Below are 16,598 nucleotides of genomic sequence, written 5' to 3' on the forward strand. Positions count from 1 at the left end.
TAACTGGACACTATATTGATGGGCAAAATATGGAACGGATCCTAGAGAACAATTCCTACTAATCCTGTACCAGCATTTGGGTAAAATCCAACTTTTGCATAATATTGGCAAATCTATTTTTTTCTGCATATATTTGGCACATTATCTTGCACAGAATTCCTGCTTTTAAAGAAATCCATGTTTTATAATAAATTCTTTTAATACTTATTGAGTGTTTATACTGTTCTTTCCTCTACATAGCGCAGCCTCCAATTTTCTTTTTTGTGTTGTCTTCTTGGGAGTGACTCCCCTGTAATATTGGCTGCCGCTTAGCGAACCATCCCATCTCACAGCGCCTGAATACCCTTGGGTACATTTTACCTTATTCTTGCATCCACACATAAGTCACATTCGGGCTGCTGAGATGAGCTGTTTCGCTAACTTTGAGGAAAGAGCAAATAGGAGACAGACCTACCTTGCTAGATGGGATACTGATTCTGAAATTAGAGGGGACAAGTCTGAGCCCAAATTTAATTTAGTAGAAGACTTCCATAAATTGGAAGATCTTCTCAAGTCCGAAATGAAACATTGGCTGGACAGCACAAATCTACAGAAATATGTGGATAAGAAAATGATACCTAGAGGTCTCAGACTATTTAAACCCTCTATATTTCAGAATAACCCTGAATTCCAGGCTGAATGGGAAAATATTCTAGATAAATGTTCATATAATCTTATGGATTTAGTCATAAAATATCGTATAAAGAAAACAGAACACATTGAATTAGAAATTGAAGCTCTAAAAAAGAAATTAGAACCTTTCAATAATACCAGTGAATATAAAGAAAAGGACAGGAATGTTATGGAAAAGCTGAATAGATTTGAACATTTGATATTAGATACGAAATGTAAAAAATTTAAACGCGATATAGAGGACTATCAAAGTGGGACAGTTAGGTCCTACAAAACACTGAACAAAGAGAGACGAGAAGAACATAGCAGGGATCCTTACAAAGAAAGAGGTACCTATCAATCAAGATACAACCAGATACAGGGTAGAAAAAAGTCACAAAGAACTAATGACTGGAAGTATGGGTCTAGGGTAAATGATCACTATACACCAAAAGAACCCGCAGAAAGATATCTAGGTCCCACAAATAGACAGAGAACTCACTCCCAGCAATACAACACCACTAGAGGACAGGGACAGGGGAGAGACCCCATACAAAGACAGGAGCTGGGGGCAAGATCTAAAACAACGGCCCCATCTCAAAGATCACATGAGATGGAATCGGAAGTTTTTTTAGAACCACTTCCCCCCAGGCCCCTTCAGGATCGAAAGGTATTCACCCGTTGGAACAGGACATCTCTGAATTGGACCCGAACCAGCCCATTCTGCTGACCAGTAATCCGAAAGAGCCCGAGAGAAGCACCAGCCTATTTCCGCATTGCATGAGGTACTCTACATCAAAGAGACATTGCATTAATCCTCTAGCGGCATATGGAAGTCTTCTATGGACTCTCTTCAGCAATATAATCCGGATTATAACTGGACACTATATTGATGGGCAAAATATGGAACGGATCCTAGAGAACAATTCCTACTAATCCTGTACCAGCATTTGGGTAAAATCCAACTTTTGCATAATATTGGCAAATCTATTTTTTTCTGCATATATTTGGCACATTATCTTGCACAGAATTCCTGCTTTTAAAGAAATCCATGTTTTATAATAAATTCTTTTAATACTTATTGAGTGTTTATACTGTTCTTTCCTCTACATAGCGCAGCCTCCAATTTTCTTTTTTGTGTTGTCTTCTTGGGAGTGACTCCCCTGTAATATTGGCTGCCGCTTAGCGAACCATCCCATCTCACAGCGCCTGAATACCCTTGGGTACATTTTACCTTATTCTTGCATCCACACATAAGTCACATTCGGGCTGCTGAGATGAGCTGTTTCGCTAACTTTGAGGAAAGAGCAAATAGGAGACAGACCTACCTTGCTAGATGGGATACTGATTCTGAAATTAGAGGGGACAAGTCTGAGCCCAAATTTAATTTAGTAGAAGACTTCCATAAATTGGAAGATCTTCTCAAGTCCGAAATGAAACATTGGCTGGACAGCACAAATCTACAGAAATATGTGGATAAGAAAATGATACCTAGAGGTCTCAGACTATTTAAACCCTCTATATTTCAGAATAACCCTGAATTCCAGGCTGAATGGGAAAATATTCTAGATAAATGTTCATATAATCTTATGGATTTAGTCATAAAATATCGTATAAAGAAAACAGAACACATTGAATTAGAAATTGAAGCTCTAAAAAAGAAATTAGAACCTTTCAATAATACCAGTGAATATAAAGAAAAGGACAGGAATGTTATGGAAAAGCTGAATAGATTTGAACATTTGATATTAGATACGAAATGTAAAAAATTTAAACGCGATATAGAGGACTATCAAAGTGGGACAGTTAGGTCCTACAAAACACTGAACAAAGAGAGACGAGAAGAACATAGCAGGGATCCTTACAAAGAAAGAGGTACCTATCAATCAAGATACAACCAGATACAGGGTAGAAAAAAGTCACAAAGAACTAATGACTGGAAGTATGGGTCTAGGGTAAATGATCACTATACACCAAAAGAACCCGCAGAAAGATATCTAGGTCCCACAAATAGACAGAGAACTCACTCCCAGCAATACAACACCACTAGAGGACAGGGACAGGGGAGAGACCCCATACAAAGACAGGAGCTGGGGGCAAGATCTAAAACAACGGCCCCATCTCAAAGATCACATGAGATGGAATCGGAAGTTTTTTTAGAACCACTTCCCCCCAGGCCCCTTCAGGATCGAAAGGTATTCACCCGTTGGAACAGGACATCTCTGAATTGGACCCGAACCAGCCCATTCTGCTGACCAGTAATCCGAAAGAGCCCGAGAGAAGCACCAGCCTATTTCCGCATTGCATGAGGTACTCTACATCAAAGAGACATTGCATTAATCCTCTAGCGGCATATGGAAGTCTTCTATGGACTCTCTTCAGCAATATAATCCGGATTATAACTGGACACTATATTGATGGGCAAAATATGGAACGGATCCTAGAGAACAATTCCTACTAATCCTGTACCAGCATTTGGGTAAAATCCAACTTTTGCATAATATTGGCAAATCTATTTTTTTCTGCATATATTTGGCACATTATCTTGCACAGAATTCCTGCTTTTAAAGAAATCCATGTTTTATAATAAATTCTTTTAATACTTATTGAGTGTTTATACTGTTCTTTCCTCTACATAGCGCAGCCTCCAATTTTCTTTTTTGTGTTGTCTTCTTGGGAGTGACTCCCCTGTAATATTGGCTGCCGCTTAGCGAACCATCCCATCTCACAGCGCCTGAATACCCTTGGGTACATTTTACCTTATTCTTGCATCCACACATAAGTCACATTCGGGCTGCTGAGATGAGCTGTTTCGCTAACTTTGAGGAAAGAGCAAATAGGAGACAGACCTACCTTGCTAGATGGGATACTGATTCTGAAATTAGAGGGGACAAGTCTGAGCCCAAATTTAATTTAGTAGAAGACTTCCATAAATTGGAAGATCTTCTCAAGTCCGAAATGAAACATTGGCTGGACAGCACAAATCTACAGAAATATGTGGATAAGAAAATGATACCTAGAGGTCTCAGACTATTTAAACCCTCTATATTTCAGAATAACCCTGAATTCCAGGCTGAATGGGAAAATATTCTAGATAAATGTTCATATAATCTTATGGATTTAGTCATAAAATATCGTATAAAGAAAACAGAACACATTGAATTAGAAATTGAAGCTCTAAAAAAGAAATTAGAACCTTTCAATAATACCAGTGAATATAAAGAAAAGGACAGGAATGTTATGGAAAAGCTGAATAGATTTGAACATTTGATATTAGATACGAAATGTAAAAAATTTAAACGCGATATAGAGGACTATCAAAGTGGGACAGTTAGGTCCTACAAAACACTGAACAAAGAGAGACGAGAAGAACATAGCAGGGATCCTTACAAAGAAAGAGGTACCTATCAATCAAGATACAACCAGATACAGGGTAGAAAAAAGTCACAAAGAACTAATGACTGGAAGTATGGGTCTAGGGTAAATGATCACTATACACCAAAAGAACCCGCAGAAAGATATCTAGGTCCCACAAATAGACAGAGAACTCACTCCCAGCAATACAACACCACTAGAGGACAGGGACAGGGGAGAGACCCCATACAAAGACAGGAGCTGGGGGCAAGATCTAAAACAACGGCCCCATCTCAAAGATCACATGAGATGGAATCGGAAGTTTTTTTAGAACCACTTCCCCCCAGGCCCCTTCAGGATCGAAAGGTATTCACCCGTTGGAACAGGACATCTCTGAATTGGACCCGAACCAGCCCATTCTGCTGACCAGTAATCCGAAAGAGCCCGAGAGAAGCACCAGCCTATTTCCGCATTGCATGAGGTACTCTACATCAAAGAGACATTGCATTAATCCTCTAGCGGCATATGGAAGTCTTCTATGGACTCTCTTCAGCAATATAATCCGGATTATAACTGGACACTATATTGATGGGCAAAATATGGAACGGATCCTAGAGAACAATTCCTACTAATCCTGTACCAGCATTTGGGTAAAATCCAACTTTTGCATAATATTGGCAAATCTATTTTTTTCTGCATATATTTGGCACATTATCTTGCACAGAATTCCTGCTTTTAAAGAAATCCATGTTTTATAATAAATTCTTTTAATACTTATTGAGTGTTTATACTGTTCTTTCCTCTACATAGCGCAGCCTCCAATTTTCTTTTTTGTGTTGTCTTCTTGGGAGTGACTCCCCTGTAATATTGGCTGCCGCTTAGCGAACCATCCCATCTCACAGCGCCTGAATACCCTTGGGTACATTTTACCTTATTCTTGCATCCACACATAAGTCACATTCGGGCTGCTGAGATGAGCTGTTTCGCTAACTTTGAGGAAAGAGCAAATAGGAGACAGACCTACCTTGCTAGATGGGATACTGATTCTGAAATTAGAGGGGACAAGTCTGAGCCCAAATTTAATTTAGTAGAAGACTTCCATAAATTGGAAGATCTTCTCAAGTCCGAAATGAAACATTGGCTGGACAGCACAAATCTACAGAAATATGTGGATAAGAAAATGATACCTAGAGGTCTCAGACTATTTAAACCCTCTATATTTCAGAATAACCCTGAATTCCAGGCTGAATGGGAAAATATTCTAGATAAATGTTCATATAATCTTATGGATTTAGTCATAAAATATCGTATAAAGAAAACAGAACACATTGAATTAGAAATTGAAGCTCTAAAAAAGAAATTAGAACCTTTCAATAATACCAGTGAATATAAAGAAAAGGACAGGAATGTTATGGAAAAGCTGAATAGATTTGAACATTTGATATTAGATACGAAATGTAAAAAATTTAAACGCGATATAGAGGACTATCAAAGTGGGACAGTTAGGTCCTACAAAACACTGAACAAAGAGAGACGAGAAGAACATAGCAGGGATCCTTACAAAGAAAGAGGTACCTATCAATCAAGATACAACCAGATACAGGGTAGAAAAAAGTCACAAAGAACTAATGACTGGAAGTATGGGTCTAGGGTAAATGATCACTATACACCAAAAGAACCCGCAGAAAGATATCTAGGTCCCACAAATAGACAGAGAACTCACTCCCAGCAATACAACACCACTAGAGGACAGGGACAGGGGAGAGACCCCATACAAAGACAGGAGCTGGGGGCAAGATCTAAAACAACGGCCCCATCTCAAAGATCACATGAGATGGAATCGGAAGTTTTTTTAGAACCACTTCCCCCCAGGCCCCTTCAGGATCGAAAGGTATTCACCTGTTGGAACAGGACATCTCTGAATTGGACCCGAACCAGCCCATTCTGCTGACCAGTAATCCGAAAGAGCCCGAGAGAAGCACCAGCCTATTTCCGCATTGCATGAGGTACTCTACATCAAAGAGACATTGCATTAATCCTCTAGCGGCATATGGAAGTCTTCTATGGACTCTCTTCAGCAATATAATCCGGATTATAACTGGACACTATATTGATGGGCAAAATATGGAACGGATCCTAGAGAACAATTCCTACTAATCCTGTACCAGCATTTGGGTAAAATCCAACTTTTGCATAATATTGGCAAATCTATTTTTTTCTGCATATATTTGGCACATTATCTTGCACAGAATTCCTGCTTTTAAAGAAATCCATGTTTTATAATAAATTCTTTTAATACTTATTGAGTGTTTATACTGTTCTTTCCTCTACATAGCGCAGCCTCCAATTTTCTTTTTTGTGTTGTCTTCTTGGGAGTGACTCCCCTGTAATATTGGCTGCCGCTTAGCGAACCATCCCATCTCACAGCGCCTGAATACCCTTGGGTACATTTTACCTTATTCTTGCATCCACACATAAGTCACATTCGGGCTGCTGAGATGAGCTGTTTCGCTAACTTTGAGGAAAGAGCAAATAGGAGACAGACCTACCTTGCTAGATGGGATACTGATTCTGAAATTAGAGGGGACAAGTCTGAGCCCAAATTTAATTTAGTAGAAGACTTCCATAAATTGGAAGATCTTCTCAAGTCCGAAATGAAACATTGGCTGGACAGCACAAATCTACAGAAATATGTGGATAAGAAAATGATACCTAGAGGTCTCAGACTATTTAAACCCTCTATATTTCAGAATAACCCTGAATTCCAGGCTGAATGGGAAAATATTCTAGATAAATGTTCATATAATCTTATGGATTTAGTCATAAAATATCGTATAAAGAAAACAGAACACATTGAATTAGAAATTGAAGCTCTAAAAAAGAAATTAGAACCTTTCAATAATACCAGTGAATATAAAGAAAAGGACAGGAATGTTATGGAAAAGCTGAATAGATTTGAACATTTGATATTAGATACGAAATGTAAAAAATTTAAACGCGATATAGAGGACTATCAAAGTGGGACAGTTAGGTCCTACAAAACACTGAACAAAGAGAGACGAGAAGAACATAGCAGGGATCCTTACAAAGAAAGAGGTACCTATCAATCAAGATACAACCAGATACAGGGTAGAAAAAAGTCACAAAGAACTAATGACTGGAAGTATGGGTCTAGGGTAAATGATCACTATACACCAAAAGAACCCGCAGAAAGATATCTAGGTCCCACAAATAGACAGAGAACTCACTCCCAGCAATACAACACCACTAGAGGACAGGGACAGGGGAGAGACCCCATACAAAGACAGGAGCTGGGGGCAAGATCTAAAACAACGGCCCCATCTCAAAGATCACATGAGATGGAATCGGAAGTTTTTTTAGAACCACTTCCCCCCAGGCCCCTTCAGGATCGAAAGGTATTCACCCGTTGGAACAGGACATCTCTGAATTGGACCCGAACCAGCCCATTCTGCTGACCAGTAATCCGAAAGAGCCCGAGAGAAGCACCAGCCTATTTCCGCATTGCATGAGGTACTCTACATCAAAGAGACATTGCATTAATCCTCTAGCGGCATAAGGAAGTCTTCTATGGACTCTCTTCAGCAATATAATCCGGATTATAACTGGACACTATATTGATGGGCAAAATATGGAACGGATCCTAGAGAACAATTCCTACTAATCCTGTACCAGCATTTGGGTAAAATCCAACTTTTGCATAATATTGGCAAATCTATTTTTTTCTGCATATATTTGGCACATTATCTTGCACAGAATTCCTGCTTTTAAAGAAATCCATGTTTTATAATAAATTCTTTTAATACTTATTGAGTGTTTATACTGTTCTTTCCTCTACATAGCGCAGCCTCCAATTTTCTTTTTTGTGTTGTCTTCTTGGGAGTGACTCCCCTGTAATATTGGCTGCCGCTTAGCGAACCATCCCATCTCACAGCGCCTGAATACCCTTGGGTACATTTTACCTTATTCTTGCATCCACACATAAGTCACATTCGGGCTGCTGAGATGAGCTGTTTCGCTAACTTTGAGGAAAGAGCAAATAGGAGACAGACCTACCTTGCTAGATGGGATACTGATTCTGAAATTAGAGGGGACAAGTCTGAGCCCAAATTTAATTTAGTAGAAGACTTCCATAAATTGGAAGATCTTCTCAAGTCCGAAATGAAACATTGGCTGGACAGCACAAATCTACAGAAATATGTGGATAAGAAAATGATACCTAGAGGTCTCAGACTATTTAAACCCTCTATATTTCAGAATAACCCTGAATTCCAGGCTGAATGGGAAAATATTCTAGATAAATGTTCATATAATCTTATGGATTTAGTCATAAAATATCGTATAAAGAAAACAGAACACATTGAATTAGAAATTGAAGCTCTAAAAAAGAAATTAGAACCTTTCAATAATACCAGTGAATATAAAGAAAAGGACAGGAATGTTATGGAAAAGCTGAATAGATTTGAACATTTGATATTAGATACGAAATGTAAAAAATTTAAACGCGATATAGAGGACTATCAAAGTGGGACAGTTAGGTCCTACAAAACACTGAACAAAGAGAGACGAGAAGAACATAGCAGGGATCCTTACAAAGAAAGAGGTACCTATCAATCAAGATACAACCAGATACAGGGTAGAAAAAAGTCACAAAGAACTAATGACTGGAAGTATGGGTCTAGGGTAAATGATCACTATACACCAAAAGAACCCGCAGAAAGATATCTAGGTCCCACAAATAGACAGAGAACTCACTCCCAGCAATACAACACCACTAGAGGACAGGGACAGGGGAGAGACCCCATACAAAGACAGGAGCTGGGGGCAAGATCTAAAACAACGGCCCCATCTCAAAGATCACATGAGATGGAATCGGAAGTTTTTTTAGAACCACTTCCCCCCAGGCCCCTTCAGGATCGAAAGGTATTCACCCGTTGGAACAGGACATCTCTGAATTGGACCCGAACCAGCCCATTCTGCTGACCAGTAATCCGAAAGAGCCCGAGAGAAGCACCAGCCTATTTCCGCATTGCATGAGGTACTCTACATCAAAGAGACATTGCATTAATCCTCTAGCGGCATATGGAAGTCTTCTATGGACTCTCTTCAGCAATATAATCCGGATTATAACTGGACACTATATTGATGGGCAAAATATGGAACGGATCCTAGAGAACAATTCCTACTAATCCTGTACCAGCATTTGGGTAAAATCCAACTTTTGCATAATATTGGCAAATCTATTTTTTTCTGCATATATTTGGCACATTATCTTGCACAGAATTCCTGCTTTTAAAGAAATCCATGTTTTATAATAAATTCTTTTAATACTTATTGAGTGTTTATACTGTTCTTTCCTCTACATAGCGCAGCCTCCAATTTTCTTTTTTGTGTTGTCTTCTTGGGAGTGACTCCCCTGTAATATTGGCTGCCGCTTAGCGAACCATCCCATCTCACAGCGCCTGAATACCCTTGGGTACATTTTACCTTATTCTTGCATCCACACATAAGTCACATTCGGGCTGCTGAGATGAGCTGTTTCGCTAACTTTGAGGAAAGAGCAAATAGGAGACAGACCTACCTTGCTAGATGGGATACTGATTCTGAAATTAGAGGGGACAAGTCTGAGCCCAAATTTAATTTAGTAGAAGACTTCCATAAATTGGAAGATCTTCTCAAGTCCGAAATGAAACATTGGCTGGACAGCACAAATCTACAGAAATATGTGGATAAGAAAATGATACCTAGAGGTCTCAGACTATTTAAACCCTCTATATTTCAGAATAACCCTGAATTCCAGGCTGAATGGGAAAATATTCTAGATAAATGTTCATATAATCTTATGGATTTAGTCATAAAATATCGTATAAAGAAAACAGAACACATTGAATTAGAAATTGAAGCTCTAAAAAAGAAATTAGAACCTTTCAATAATACCAGTGAATATAAAGAAAAGGACAGGAATGTTATGGAAAAGCTGAATAGATTTGAACATTTGATATTAGATACGAAATGTAAAAAATTTAAACGCGATATAGAGGACTATCAAAGTGGGACAGTTAGGTCCTACAAAACACTGAACAAAGAGAGACGAGAAGAACATAGCAGGGATCCTTACAAAGAAAGAGGTACCTATCAATCAAGATACAACCAGATACAGGGTAGAAAAAAGTCACAAAGAACTAATGACTGGAAGTATGGGTCTAGGGTAAATGATCACTATACACCAAAAGAACCCGCAGAAAGATATCTAGGTCCCACAAATAGACAGAGAACTCACTCCCAGCAATACAACACCACTAGAGGACAGGGACAGGGGAGAGACCCCATACAAAGACAGGAGCTGGGGGCAAGATCTAAAACAACGGCCCCATCTCAAAGATCACATGAGATGGAATCGGAAGTTTTTTTAGAACCACTTCCCCCCAGGCCCCTTCAGGATCGAAAGGTATTCACCCGTTGGAACAGGACATCTCTGAATTGGACCCGAACCAGCCCATTCTGCTGACCAGTAATCCGAAAGAGCCCGAGAGAAGCACCAGCCTATTTCCGCATTGCATGAGGTACTCTACATCAAAGAGACATTGCATTAATCCTCTAGCGGCATAAGGAAGTCTTCTATGGACTCTCTTCAGCAATATAATCCGGATTATAACTGGACACTATATTGATGGGCAAAATATGGAACGGATCCTAGAGAACAATTCCTACTAATCCTGTACCAGCATTTGGGTAAAATCCAACTTTTGCATAATATTGGCAAATCTATTTTTTTCTGCATATATTTGGCACATTATCTTGCACAGAATTCCTGCTTTTAAAGAAATCCATGTTTTATAATAAATTCTTTTAATACTTATTGAGTGTTTATACTGTTCTTTCCTCTACATAGCGCAGCCTCCAATTTTCTTTTTTGTGTTGTCTTCTTGGGAGTGACTCCCCTGTAATATTGGCTGCCGCTTAGCGAACCATCCCATCTCACAGCGCCTGAATACCCTTGGGTACATTTTACCTTATTCTTGCATCCACACATAAGTCACATTCGGGCTGCTGAGATGAGCTGTTTCGCTAACTTTGAGGAAAGAGCAAATAGGAGACAGACCTACCTTGCTAGATGGGATACTGATTCTGAAATTAGAGGGGACAAGTCTGAGCCCAAATTTAATTTAGTAGAAGACTTCCATAAATTGGAAGATCTTCTCAAGTCCGAAATGAAACATTGGCTGGACAGCACAAATCTACAGAAATATGTGGATAAGAAAATGATACCTAGAGGTCTCAGACTATTTAAACCCTCTATATTTCAGAATAACCCTGAATTCCAGGCTGAATGGGAAAATATTCTAGATAAATGTTCATATAATCTTATGGATTTAGTCATAAAATATCGTATAAAGAAAACAGAACACATTGAATTAGAAATTGAAGCTCTAAAAAAGAAATTAGAACCTTTCAATAATACCAGTGAATATAAAGAAAAGGACAGGAATGTTATGGAAAAGCTGAATAGATTTGAACATTTGATATTAGATACGAAATGTAAAAAATTTAAACGCGATATAGAGGACTATCAAAGTGGGACAGTTAGGTCCTACAAAACACTGAACAAAGAGAGACGAGAAGAACATAGCAGGGATCCTTACAAAGAAAGAGGTACCTATCAATCAAGATACAACCAGATACAGGGTAGAAAAAAGTCACAAAGAACTAATGACTGGAAGTATGGGTCTAGGGTAAATGATCACTATACACCAAAAGAACCCGCAGAAAGATATCTAGGTCCCACAAATAGACAGAGAACTCACTCCCAGCAATACAACACCACTAGAGGACAGGGACAGGGGAGAGACCCCATACAAAGACAGGAGCTGGGGGCAAGATCTAAAACAACGGCCCCATCTCAAAGATCACATGAGATGGAATCGGAAGTTTTTTTAGAACCACTTCCCCCCAGGCCCCTTCAGGATCGAAAGGTATTCACCTGTTGGAACAGGACATCTCTGAATTGGACCCGAACCAGCCCATTCTGCTGACCAGTAATCCGAAAGAGCCCGAGAGAAGCACCAGCCTATTTCCGCATTGCATGAGGTACTCTACATCAAAGAGACATTGCATTAATCCTCTAGCGGCATATGGAAGTCTTCTATGGACTCTCTTCAGCAATATAATCCGGATTATAACTGGACACTATATTGATGGGCAAAATATGGAACGGATCCTAGAGAACAATTCCTACTAATCCTGTACCAGCATTTGGGTAAAATCCAACTTTTGCATAATATTGGCAAATCTATTTTTTTCTGCATATATTTGGCACATTATCTTGCACAGAATTCCTGCTTTTAAAGAAATCCATGTTTTATAATAAATTCTTTTAATACTTATTGAGTGTTTATACTGTTCTTTCCTCTACATAGCGCAGCCTCCAATTTTCTTTTTTGTGTTGTCTTCTTGGGAGTGACTCCCCTGTAATATTGGCTGCCGCTTAGCGAACCATCCCATCTCACAGCGCCTGAATACCCTTGGGTACATTTTACCTTATTCTTGCATCCACACATAAGTCACATTCGGGCTGCTGAGATGAGCTGTTTCGCTAACTTTGAGGAAAGAGCAAATAGGAGACAGACCTACCTTGCTAGATGGGATACTGATTCTGAAATTAGAGGGGACAAGTCTGAGCCCAAATTTAATTTAGTAGAAGACTTCCATAAATTGGAAGATCTTCTCAAGTCCGAAATGAAACATTGGCTGGACAGCACAAATCTACAGAAATATGTGGATAAGAAAATGATACCTAGAGGTCTCAGACTATTTAAACCCTCTATATTTCAGAATAACCCTGAATTCCAGGCTGAATGGGAAAATATTCTAGATAAATGTTCATATAATCTTATGGATTTAGTCATAAAATATCGTATAAAGAAAACAGAACACATTGAATTAGAAATTGAAGCTCTAAAAAAGAAATTAGAACCTTTCAATAATACCAGTGAATATAAAGAAAAGGACAGGAATGTTATGGAAAAGCTGAATAGATTTGAACATTTGATATTAGATACGAAATGTAAAAAATTTAAACGCGATATAGAGGACTATCAAAGTGGGACAGTTAGGTCCTACAAAACACTGAACAAAGAGAGACGAGAAGAACATAGCAGGGATCCTTACAAAGAAAGAGGTACCTATCAATCAAGATACAACCAGATACAGGGTAGAAAAAAGTCACAAAGAACTAATGACTGGAAGTATGGGTCTAGGGTAAATGATCACTATACACCAAAAGAACCCGCAGAAAGATATCTAGGTCCCACAAATAGACAGAGAACTCACTCCCAGCAATACAACACCACTAGAGGACAGGGACAGGGGAGAGACCCCATACAAAGACAGGAGCTGGGGGCAAGATCTAAAACAACGGCCCCATCTCAAAGATCACATGAGATGGAATCGGAAGTTTTTTTAGAACCACTTCCCCCCAGGCCCCTTCAGGATCGAAAGGTATTCACCCGTTGGAACAGGACATCTCTGAATTGGACCCGAACCAGCCCATTCTGCTGACCAGTAATCCGAAAGAGCCCGAGAGAAGCACCAGCCTATTTCCGCATTGCATGAGGTACTCTACATCAAAGAGACATTGCATTAATCCTCTAGCGGCATAAGGAAGTCTTCTATGGACTCTCTTCAGCAATATAATCCGGATTATAACTGGACACTATATTGATGGGCAAAATATGGAACGGATCCTAGAGAACAATTCCTACTAATCCTGTACCAGCATTTGGGTAAAATCCAACTTTTGCATAATATTGGCAAATCTATTTTTTTCTGCATATATTTGGCACATTATCTTGCACAGAATTCCTGCTTTTAAAGAAATCCATGTTTTATAATAAATTCTTTTAATACTTATTGAGTGTTTATACTGTTCTTTCCTCTACATAGCGCAGCCTCCAATTTTCTTTTTTGTGTTGTCTTCTTGGGAGTGACTCCCCTGTAATATTGGCTGCCGCTTAGCGAACCATCCCATCTCACAGCGCCTGAATACCCTTGGGTACATTTTACCTTATTCTTGCATCCACACATAAGTCACATTCGGGCTGCTGAGATGAGCTGTTTCGCTAACTTTGAGGAAAGAGCAAATAGGAGACAGACCTACCTTGCTAGATGGGATACTGATTCTGAAATTAGAGGGGACAAGTCTGAGCCCAAATTTAATTTAGTAGAAGACTTCCATAAATTGGAAGATCTTCTCAAGTCCGAAATGAAACATTGGCTGGACAGCACAAATCTACAGAAATATGTGGATAAGAAAATGATACCTAGAGGTCTCAGACTATTTAAACCCTCTATATTTCAGAATAACCCTGAATTCCAGGCTGAATGGGAAAATATTCTAGATAAATGTTCATATAATCTTATGGATTTAGTCATAAAATATCGTATAAAGAAAACAGAACACATTGAATTAGAAATTGAAGCTCTAAAAAAGAAATTAGAACCTTTCAATAATACCAGTGAATATAAAGAAAAGGACAGGAATGTTATGGAAAAGCTGAATAGATTTGAACATTTGATATTAGATACGAAATGTAAAAAATTTAAACGCGATATAGAGGACTATCAAAGTGGGACAGTTAGGTCCTACAAAACACTGAACAAAGAGAGACGAGAAGAACATAGCAGGGATCCTTACAAAGAAAGAGGTACCTATCAATCAAGATACAACCAGATACAGGGTAGAAAAAAGTCACAAAGAACTAATGACTGGAAGTATGGGTCTAGGGTAAATGATCACTATACACCAAAAGAACCCGCAGAAAGATATCTAGGTCCCACAAATAGACAGAGAACTCACTCCCAGCAATACAACACCACTAGAGGACAGGGACAGGGGAGAGACCCCATACAAAGACAGGAGCTGGGGGCAAGATCTAAAACAACGGCCCCATCTCAAAGATCACATGAGATGGAATCGGAAGTTTTTTTAGAACCACTTCCCCCCAGGCCCCTTCAGGATCGAAAGGTATTCACCCGTTGGAACAGGACATCTCTGAATTGGACCCGAACCAGCCCATTCTGCTGACCAGTAATCCGAAAGAGCCCGAGAGAAGCACCAGCCTATTTCCGCATTGCATGAGGTACTCTACATCAAAGAGACATTGCATTAATCCTCTAGCGGCATATGGAAGTCTTCTATGGACTCTCTTCAGCAATATAATCCGGATTATAACTGGACACTATATTGATGGGCAAAATATGGAACGGATCCTAGAGAACAATTCCTACTAATCCTGTACCAGCATTTGGGTAAAATCCAACTTTTGCATAATATTGGCAAATCTATTTTTTTCTGCATATATTTGGCACATTATCTTGCACAGAATTCCTGCTTTTAAAGAAATCCATGTTTTATAATAAATTCTTTTAATACTTATTGAGTGTTTATACTGTTCTTTCCTCTACATAGCGCAGCCTCCAATTTTCTTTTTTGTGTTGTCTTCTTGGGAGTGACTCCCCTGTAATATTGGCTGCCGCTTAGCGAACCATCCCATCTCACAGCGCCTGAATACCCTTGGGTACATTTTACCTTATTCTTGCATCCACACATAAGTCACATTCGGGCTGCTGAGATGAGCTGTTTCGCTAACTTTGAGGAAAGAGCAAATAGGAGACAGACCTACCTTGCTAGATGGGATACTGATTCTGAAATTAGAGGGGACAAGTCTGAGCCCAAATTTAATTTAGTAGAAGACTTCCATAAATTGGAAGATCTTCTCAAGTCCGAAATGAAACATTGGCTGGACAGCACAAATCTACAGAAATATGTGGATAAGAAAATGATACCTAGAGGTCTCAGACTATTTAAACCCTCTATATTTCAGAATAACCCTGAATTCCAGGCTGAATGGGAAAATATTCTAGATAAATGTTCATATAATCTTATGGATTTAGTCATAAAATATCGTATAAAGAAAACAGAACACATTGAATTAGAAATTGAAGCTCTAAAAAAGAAATTAGAACCTTTCAATAATACCAGTGAATATAAAGAAAAGGACAGGAATGTTATGGAAAAGCTGAATAGATTTGAACATTTGATATTAGATACGAAATGTAAAAAATTTAAACGCGATATAGAGGACTATCAAAGTGGGACAGTTAGGTCCTACAAAACACTGAACAAAGAGAGACGAGAAGAACATAGCAGGGATCCTTACAAAGAAAGAGGTACCTATCAATCAAGATACAACCAGATACAGGGTAGAAAAAAGTCACAAAGAACTAATGACTGGAAGTATGGGTCTAGGGTAAATGATCACTATACACCAAAAGAACCCGCAGAAAGATATCTAGGTCCCACAAATAGACAGAGAACTCACTCCCAGCAATACAACACCACTAGAGGACAGGGACAGGGGAGAGACCCCATACAAAGACAGGAGCTGGGGGCAAGATCTAAAACAACGGCCCCATCTCAAAGATCACGAGATGGAATCGGAAGTTTTTTTAGAACCACTTCCCCCCAGGCCCCTTCAGGATCGAAAGGTATTCACCCGTTGGAACAGGACATCTCT

This window comes from Pseudophryne corroboree, chromosome 5 (assembly GCF_028390025.1).
Source record: "Pseudophryne corroboree isolate aPseCor3 chromosome 5, aPseCor3.hap2, whole genome shotgun sequence".
Taxonomy (NCBI): domain Eukaryota; kingdom Metazoa; phylum Chordata; class Amphibia; order Anura; family Myobatrachidae; genus Pseudophryne; species Pseudophryne corroboree.